Source organism: Loxodonta africana, chromosome 1 (genome assembly GCF_030014295.1).
Source record: "Loxodonta africana isolate mLoxAfr1 chromosome 1, mLoxAfr1.hap2, whole genome shotgun sequence".
Taxonomy (NCBI): domain Eukaryota; kingdom Metazoa; phylum Chordata; class Mammalia; order Proboscidea; family Elephantidae; genus Loxodonta; species Loxodonta africana.
The window spans coordinates 184182118-184190492 of NC_087342.1; the positions used below are offsets into that span (position 1 = coordinate 184182118).

The window sequence follows — 8375 nt, forward strand, 5'->3', positions numbered from 1 at the left end:
TTGACAATGGCCATGTTTTCTCCATTTACCACAATGTTGCTTATTGGTCCAGTTGTAAGGATTTTTGTTTTCTGTATGCTGAAGTGCAATCCATTCTAAAGACTGCACTCTATGATCTTCATCAGTAATCGCATCAAGTCCTCTTCACTTTCAGCAAGCAAGGCTGCAGGCTATTAATGAGTCTTCCGCCAATCCTGATGCTGTGTTCTTACATACAGTCCAGCTTCTCAGATTATTTGTCCAGCATAGACTGAATAAGTATGCTGAAAAGATATAACCCTGATACACACACCTTTCCTGACTTTAAACCACGCAGTATCCCCTTGTTCTGTTGAATGACTGCATCTTCGTCTATGTACAGATTCCTCATAAGCACAATTAGGCATTCTGGAATTCCCATTCTTTGCAATGTTATCCTTAATTTGTTATTATCCACATAGTCAAATGCTCTTGCATATTCAATAAAACACAGATAAACATCTTTCTGGTATTCTCTGCTTTTAGTCAAAATCCATGTGGTATCAGCAATGATATCCCTGGTTCTACGTCCTCTTCCGAACTCAGCTTGAATTTTGGGCAGCTCCCTGTTGATGTACTGCTACAACCGCTTTTCAATGACCTTCAGCAAAATTTTACTTCTGTGTGATATTAATGATAGTGCTCGATAATTTTCGTATTCTGTTGGATCACCTTTCTTTGGAATGGGCACAAATATGAATCTTTTCCAGTCAGTTGGCCAGGTAGCTGTCTTCCAAATTTCTTGGCATAGGTGAGTAAGGAACTCCAGCTCTGCATCCATATCCTGTCTCACACTATACACAAAAATGAACTCAGACTGGATCAAAGACCAAAAGGTAAGGTATAAAAATTATAAACTTCTTAGAAGAAAAATAGGTATAAATCTCTGTGATCTTGAATTAGGGGTTTTTTTTTTTTTTTTTTTAAATACAACATCAAAAGCTAAAGCCAAGAAAAAAAAGAAGACAAAATAAATAAATTGTACTTAATCAAGATTAAAATCTTTTGTGCTCAAAGGATACCACAATAATGAGGGAATTGCAAGGGGCCCTGAAAAGACAACACACAGAATGAGTGAAATTTTTTACAAATCATATATCTGATAAGATACTTGTAATTAGAATGTATAAAGAAGTTGTACAAGTCAATGATAAAAAATAAATAATTACAAAATGGGCAAAGGATTTGAAAAGACATTTCTCCAAAGAAGATAAACGAATGGCTAGTAAGTACAAGAAAAGACGTTCAACATCATTAGCCATCAGGGAAATGCAAATCAAAACCAAAATGAGACACCACTTCGCATCTACTAGAATATTTATACTCAAAAAGATATAATAGTAAATGTTGGCTAACATGTGGAGAAACTGGAACCTTTGTACATTGGAAATAGCCTGGCAGTTCCTCAAAAGGACTTAGTTTATAATCCAGCAATTCCACTTCTAGGTACATACCCAGAAAAATGAAAACATACGTCCACACAAAAACTTGTGCACTAATGTTCATAGCCGCTGTTATGGAATGAACTGTGTCCTCTCAAAATATGTGTTGTAAACCCTAACCTCTATACCTGCAGAGGAGCCCTGGTGGCACAGTGGTTAAGAGCTTGGCTGCGAACCAAAAAGTTAGCAGTTTGAATCTACCAATTGCTCCCTGGAAACCTTTCAGGGCAGTACTACTCTGTCCTATGGGGTTGTTATGAGTTAGAATCGACTCAATGGCAATGGGTTTGGTTTTTCAGTTTTTAGACTTGTGGTTAATGAGGCAGGATTAATGCAGGGTGTATCTTAAGTCAATCTCTTTTCAGATATAGAAGAGATTAAATGCAAACTACCAAGTAGAAATGGGGAGAGATGCCAAGCCACATGAAGATTACCCAGAAGCAGAAGCTCAAAGAGACAGAGACTTTCTTCCAGAGCTGACACAGAGGGAAAGGCTTCCTCTAGAGCTGGCACCCTGATTTTGGACTTCTTTCCTCCTAAACTGTGAGAAAATAAAATTCTGTTTGTTAAAGCAACCCATTTGTGGTATTTCCATCACAGCAGCATTACATAACTAAGGCAGCAGCATTATACATAGTAGCCAAAAAGTAGAAACAACCCAAATGCCCATCAACTGATGAATGGATAAATAAAAAACATGGTATACCATACAGTGGAATGTTGTTTTGGTAATAAAAAGGAATAAAGTACCAATACATGCTACGACATAGATGAAACTTGAAAACATTATCCTAATTAAAAGAAGCCAGTCACAGAAGTCCACAAGTTGTATGATTCCCTTTGTATGAAATGTCCAGAACAGGTAAATATATAGAGACAGAAAGCAGATTACATAGTGGCTGCTTAATACTGGGAGTATGGGGGTATTGGAAGCTATAGCTAAAGGGTTCGAGGATGATAGTTAAAGGGCATGGGATTGGTTTCTTTTGCAGGTGAGAAAATATTTTAAAATCGATTGTGCTGACAGTAGCACAACTCTGCAAATATACTGAAAACCACTGTATTATAACTTTATTTTCAAATATTTTATTGTTTTTAAGGTGGCAGTTTAAGAATCATACAACTTTCATGGATTACTTGAATATTTTCTGAATTATACTTCAATAAAACTGTAATTTTTCCCAAAAATCCTGTGTAATTACACCAAGGAACACATGGAGGTAGATTCTTATATGTTCAATTCAAGGCCTTTGTAAGCACACATTCTACCGAGCAAAAATCTCCAAATTAATCACCTATTAGCTTGCTTATGAAGCCTTTCACTTTCTATATTTTCCAGTTTTTATCTTTTCTAAATGACCCTGTATGTAAGACTTCGGTCTCACAAAATCTACTTGCCTAGCTTCTACCATCAGTGACTCCACCTAGTGCCGTTTGTCTCTATAGTAACCAGCCAGAAAAGCTGCAATGCTTAGCAGTGGCTTTTGTACGAAAACAGTGGGTCTAAACTAGAGATGTTTTAAAGATTTGGGTTCTCTCTTTACTTATCACTACTTTTCTTCTGGTACCAGGAAAAGAAGAGAATCTCTGATAGAAGGAGAGGCAGAGGGTTAGAGAGAATAGGATGGAATGTGAATCGTGAAAGGACTACAAATGGAGACCGAGTTCATGAGGAAAATGAGTTTAGAAGGAGCTTGTTTTATACATGGACTAATGCGTGGACGCGACGGCAGTGGCTTGAGTGGCAATGCATGGTAAAACAAAACAAAACAACTAGATATAAGAAACAAAGTTATTAGGAATTTCTATTTATAATTTTCTGGTCAGAAATAATATGATATTAACACCAAAAAACTGTCAACAACAAATTTAATAATGGTGTTTCACCAAGCCGACTGATGTAATTTATAGATATCCAAAGGATGTTTAACGTATCTAATTGAGCTATGGATCAGAGATCATACACAGCTTTTAACTTCAACAAATTTGCAAACTAATGGTGGGTAGCAACAAACACAAAACAGTAACACTTTTATTAATTAATGGGAGAGGGAGGGCACATTTTATGTAACAGGCATGAAAACCTTATAAAGAGTTTAAGGGTGCATTCCAGGATACCTAGCTCCACCCTCCCCCCATCATCCCTTCTGCTACAGGCAGCTTGATGTCTGTGGTGCCTTAATGGATAGTCCTACAGCTTTGCCTTGGGTGGGTCTTCTTCTCACTCCCAGTGTACACGTGGGCCAAACTCATTAACAGAGCTTTATTCCTCAAGAGTTCACTGATCAAGTCATTACCACAATGTCTGCCAGCCTGTGGCTTCTTCCAGGAAATGATGCCTATCTGTTTTCTTACATAAGGGACGATAATATTTTCCGCTCTTATTATACCAGGATGTTGTAAGGCTCAGTAAACACACTCTATTTTAAGAAGTTCTTTACGTACGGTAAAGAAATCATCACACGACTCTGAATACAAACACACACACACACACGCGCGCGCACACCATATAACACTACCACCAGTTGCCATGAAATTGATCCGACTCATGGTGACCCCACGTGTAGAACAGTAGAACTACGCTCCTTAGGGTTTTCAAGGCTGTGACTTTTCAGAAGCAGATAGCCAGGCCTTTCTTCTGAGTGCCTCTGGGTGGGTTTGAACCACCAACTTTTTGGTTTGCAGTCATGTGCTGTTTGTGCCACCTAGGGACTTACTTTATTACGGTACCATTTTTTGCCTCCTACAGAACTTTACCCATAACTATTTTCTTGCATTTAACTTTCTACTTTGTATCTGAAGGAGCCCTGGTGGTGCAGTGGTTAAGTGCTCAGTTACTAATCAAAAGGTTGATGGCTCAGAACCCACCAGCCGTGGGAGAAAGATACAGCACTCTACTTCTGTAAAGATTACAGCCTTGGAAACCCTATGGATGAGTTTTACTCTGTCCTGTAGGGTTGCTGAGTCAGAATTGATGCCACGACAAGAGGTCTAGTTTGGTTTTTGGTACTCTGTATCATACTTATTTGATTAGTTATCTTTACTATGGAATCATAAGCCCTTTGAGGATAAAATCCATGTCTGTTTTATCTTTGAATATCCAAAAGACTTGAATATCCTAGAGTCTAGCAAAATGTAATTTGCACATAATAAATGTTAACTCTATAAACTCTATATATGTGATAAATTATTATTATAAAAATCATTACTGTAGAATTTATTGTTTAGAAATGTCTTGTAAACTTCAGCAAATCTCTACATTCTACATTTTGATATCCTGTCACTAATAAGGAAACCCTGGTGGTGTAGTGGTTAAGTGCTATGGCTCCTAACCAAGAGGTCAGCAGTTCGAATCTGCCAGGTGCTCCTTGGAAACTCTATGGGGCGGTTCTACTCTGTCCTATAGGGTCGCTGTGAGTCGGAATCGACTCAACAGCAGTGGGTTTTTGGTTTGGGTCACTCATAAATAATAGAGAGACTTTCAAACTAAGGACTATGTTTAAACTAAAAGGCCATGTGAGCCCTTGTTGTGCAGTGGTTAAAGTGCTCAGCTGCTAATCGAAAGCACTCCAGTTTGAACCCACCAGCCGCTTCAAGGGAGAAAGATGTGGCAGTTTGCTTCAGTAAAGATTTACAGCCTTGGGTCAAGAACGGAGAGTGTTGACATGTCGTGGGGTTGTTAACCAATGTCATAAAACAATATGTGTACTAACTGTTTAATGAGAAGCTAGTTTGTTCTGTATACTTTCATCTAAAGTACAATTAAAAAAAAAAAAGATTTACAGCCTTGGAAACCCCATGGGGCAGTTCTATTCTGCCCTATAGGGTCTCTATGAGTCGGAATTGACTGGACGGCATTGGGTTTGTTTTTTTTTTTTAAAGGCCACATTACAAGTCCTTATACCAGATTTTTTTTAAAGGACGGAGACAATAAGAGAAATAACTCTTCGAAGAAAATGTAACACAGTCATAATATAAATACCCAGGTAGAATCTAGGATTTGAACAAAGGCAAGAGGTTAGCACTTCCATTACTATGGTAACTTCTGCTATAGACAGGCAGTGAGGCTCAATTCCCAATTCTAGTACATTTTAGTTCAGTCAAAATTTCTCTTTCAACTTATTTTGTGTGTGACCTCAATTTAACTGCATGTTTCAGACTCTTAGATGCCTTCTGCAGAAGAGCCTTGGATTCATGGAAGCTAGCTGCATCTTGCCTCTTCAGAACCCAAGCTGTACGCCCAACAGGTAGAACACCAGGTACTTCCTTTAAAGAATGCTACAGCACCATCACACCACACTATACCACAACCTACTGCCATAGCTAAGTGACCATCTCATTTCATACCACAAAAAGCACTCAATAACTGAACAATAATTAGGTTAAGGACGTTTCAAAAAAACCAAAACCAAACCCAGTGCCATCGAGTCGATTCCGGCTCACAGCGACCCTATAGGACAGAGTAGAACTGCCCCATAGAGTTTCCAAGAAGCATCTGGCGGATTCGAACTGCCGACCCTCTGGTTAGCAGCCGTAGCACTTAACCACTATGCCACCAGGGTTGAGAGCCTGAATAATCAGACAACTGCATATCCCAGTCTCAAGGCCACCACCACTACCACTAGTTGCCACAGAGTTGACTCTAACTCATGGTGACCCCATGTGTGTCAAAGTAGAACTGTGCTCCATAGGATTTCCAATGGCTGTTTTTTTGGACAGTAGATTGCCGGGCCTTTCATCTGAGCTGCCTCCATATGGACTTGAATCTCCAACCTTTCGGTTAGCATCCGAGTATGTTAGCCATTTGTACAACTCACGGACTCCAGGAAGTCACATTTTAATCTTCAAACAGTCATAGTTACACACACACACACACACACACACACACACACACATCCAGTGTATTTCTCAGGAGCATACGGCAATTTCCACTTTATTTTTGCTAGTGTTAGGACTGCTGCTACTCATAAGGCTTTCACTGACTAATTCTTTTCAGAAGTGGACCACCAGGTCCTTCTTCCTAATAATAAGAAAGACCGAAGAATTGATGCCTTTGAATTGTCGTGTTGGCGAAAGATGCTGAATATACCATGGACTCCTAGAAGAATGAACAAATCTGTCTTGGAAGAAGTACAATCAGAATGCTCCTTAGAAGCAAAGATGATGAGACTACATCTCACATACTTTGGACTTGTTATTAGAAGGGATCAGTCCATGGAGAGGGACATCATGCTTGACAAAGCAGAGGGTCAGCGAAAAAGATGATGACTCTCAATGAGATGGAATGACACAATGGCTGCAACAATAGGCTCAAACATAACAAAGGTTGTGAGGATGGTGCAGGACCAGGCAGTATTTTCGTCTGTTGTACATGGGGTCGCTATGAGAACGAATTGAATTGATAGCGCTTAATGACAACAATTTGGCTGTTCAATCCATTAACAATAAAATGGGACCCCGCTCTAACTTTTTGTTAGGTGCCATTGAGTTGATTCAAACTCATAGTGACCCTTGTAACACAGCAGAACCGCCCCATAGGGTTTTCGAGGATGGCAAGACTCTGACTCGCTTACTTTGGACGTTATCAGGAGGGACCAGTCCCTGGAAGGACATCATGCTTGGTAGAGGGTCAGTGAAAAAGAGGAAGACTCTTAACGATACGGAATGATGCAGTGGCTGCATAAATGCGCTCAAACATACCTACTATCGAGGAACGCACAGGACCTACCAGGTTTTCGTTCTGTTATACATATGGTGGATATGAGTCAAACAGACTCAATAACACCTAACAACAACAATCTCCACAGGAGCAGATCACCAAGTCTTTTATTCCACGGAGTAGGGTAGGTTGCAACCTCCGAACCTTTGTGCCACCAAGGCTCTTTTCCATGCTAACTAGTTTTCCTAAATGTGGGGAGACTTGGTATAATCTGTCCCCACATTAAGTTTCATCACTGGGCGAGAAAGCCTCATCAAAAGCAAACTTTTTTAAGTACAATGTCCAAAGAATGATAAATGAAAGTTCTGGCCACTGTACTAAAACTCTTCCAACGTAGATGATACTTAATTTAATTAGCCAGGTGTGATGGGTTCATTCACATACGAGTGGAAAAAAAATATGGTTTAGGAATAGCAAGAATTGTAACAAACTTTTATATACCATTCTTATTTAGTAAACAAAAACAGTTCAACATGCTCCCAAATATGTTAAAAGCTCTCCCTTCTCCCTACCCAAAAACCCAGTGCCATCGATTCGATTCCGACTCATAGCGACCCTTCTCCCTAACCCCCAAACCCAGACCCAGTGCCGTCGAGTCGATTCCGAGTCGTCAAGCAGCAGAAATCCACATTTCCTCAGTTAAGACCTGAAGTGGTTACAGGCAAGCAAAACCTCTTCAGAATCTTGTTTGAGGTGCCACAAATTTTTAACTTCATAACGGTATAACCGTTAATTTTTTTAAAAGATCAAATGTTTTGGTATACCTCTGTGTTCTTTTTCATTCTCTATTTATTGCCTTTTAGCGTCCTCACGCTTTCTTTTTCACCTTTTACGTTCCTGCTATGCCCTCCAAATGGCAGTAATTTTGGGGGGTAACAGATCACATCTCTAGGAACGTTTTTCTCACCCTAGGAGTTTTCAGATCTCGAATGCAGACGAAGATGACCCAGGTGCAGCCCAAAGATAGCCTATTCAGATTTTCCACGCAAAGTGTGTGAGTGGAAAAGCATCTCCTCATCTTTTATGTCTACTTATCCAACGGTGCTGTCATGCCCAAAAGCAGATATTGGCCAACCACTAAAATTTCCAAAATGGCTTTACTCCTTTCGAGCTGGCATAGGGCTATAAAATGCAATTTACTTCCACTGCAACCAGTCCTTCCCTCTACTCCAAATACTACCCGATACATAGACAAC

General features: G+C 39.7%; 1 protein-coding gene across 5 annotated transcripts in view; it reads right to left on the reverse strand.

Moving 5' to 3' along the window:
* Window positions 1-8375, reverse strand: part of MCM9 (minichromosome maintenance 9 homologous recombination repair factor) — a 101176-nt gene that overhangs the window by 46945 nt on the left and 45856 nt on the right. The gene's annotated exons all lie outside the window — the stretch shown is intronic.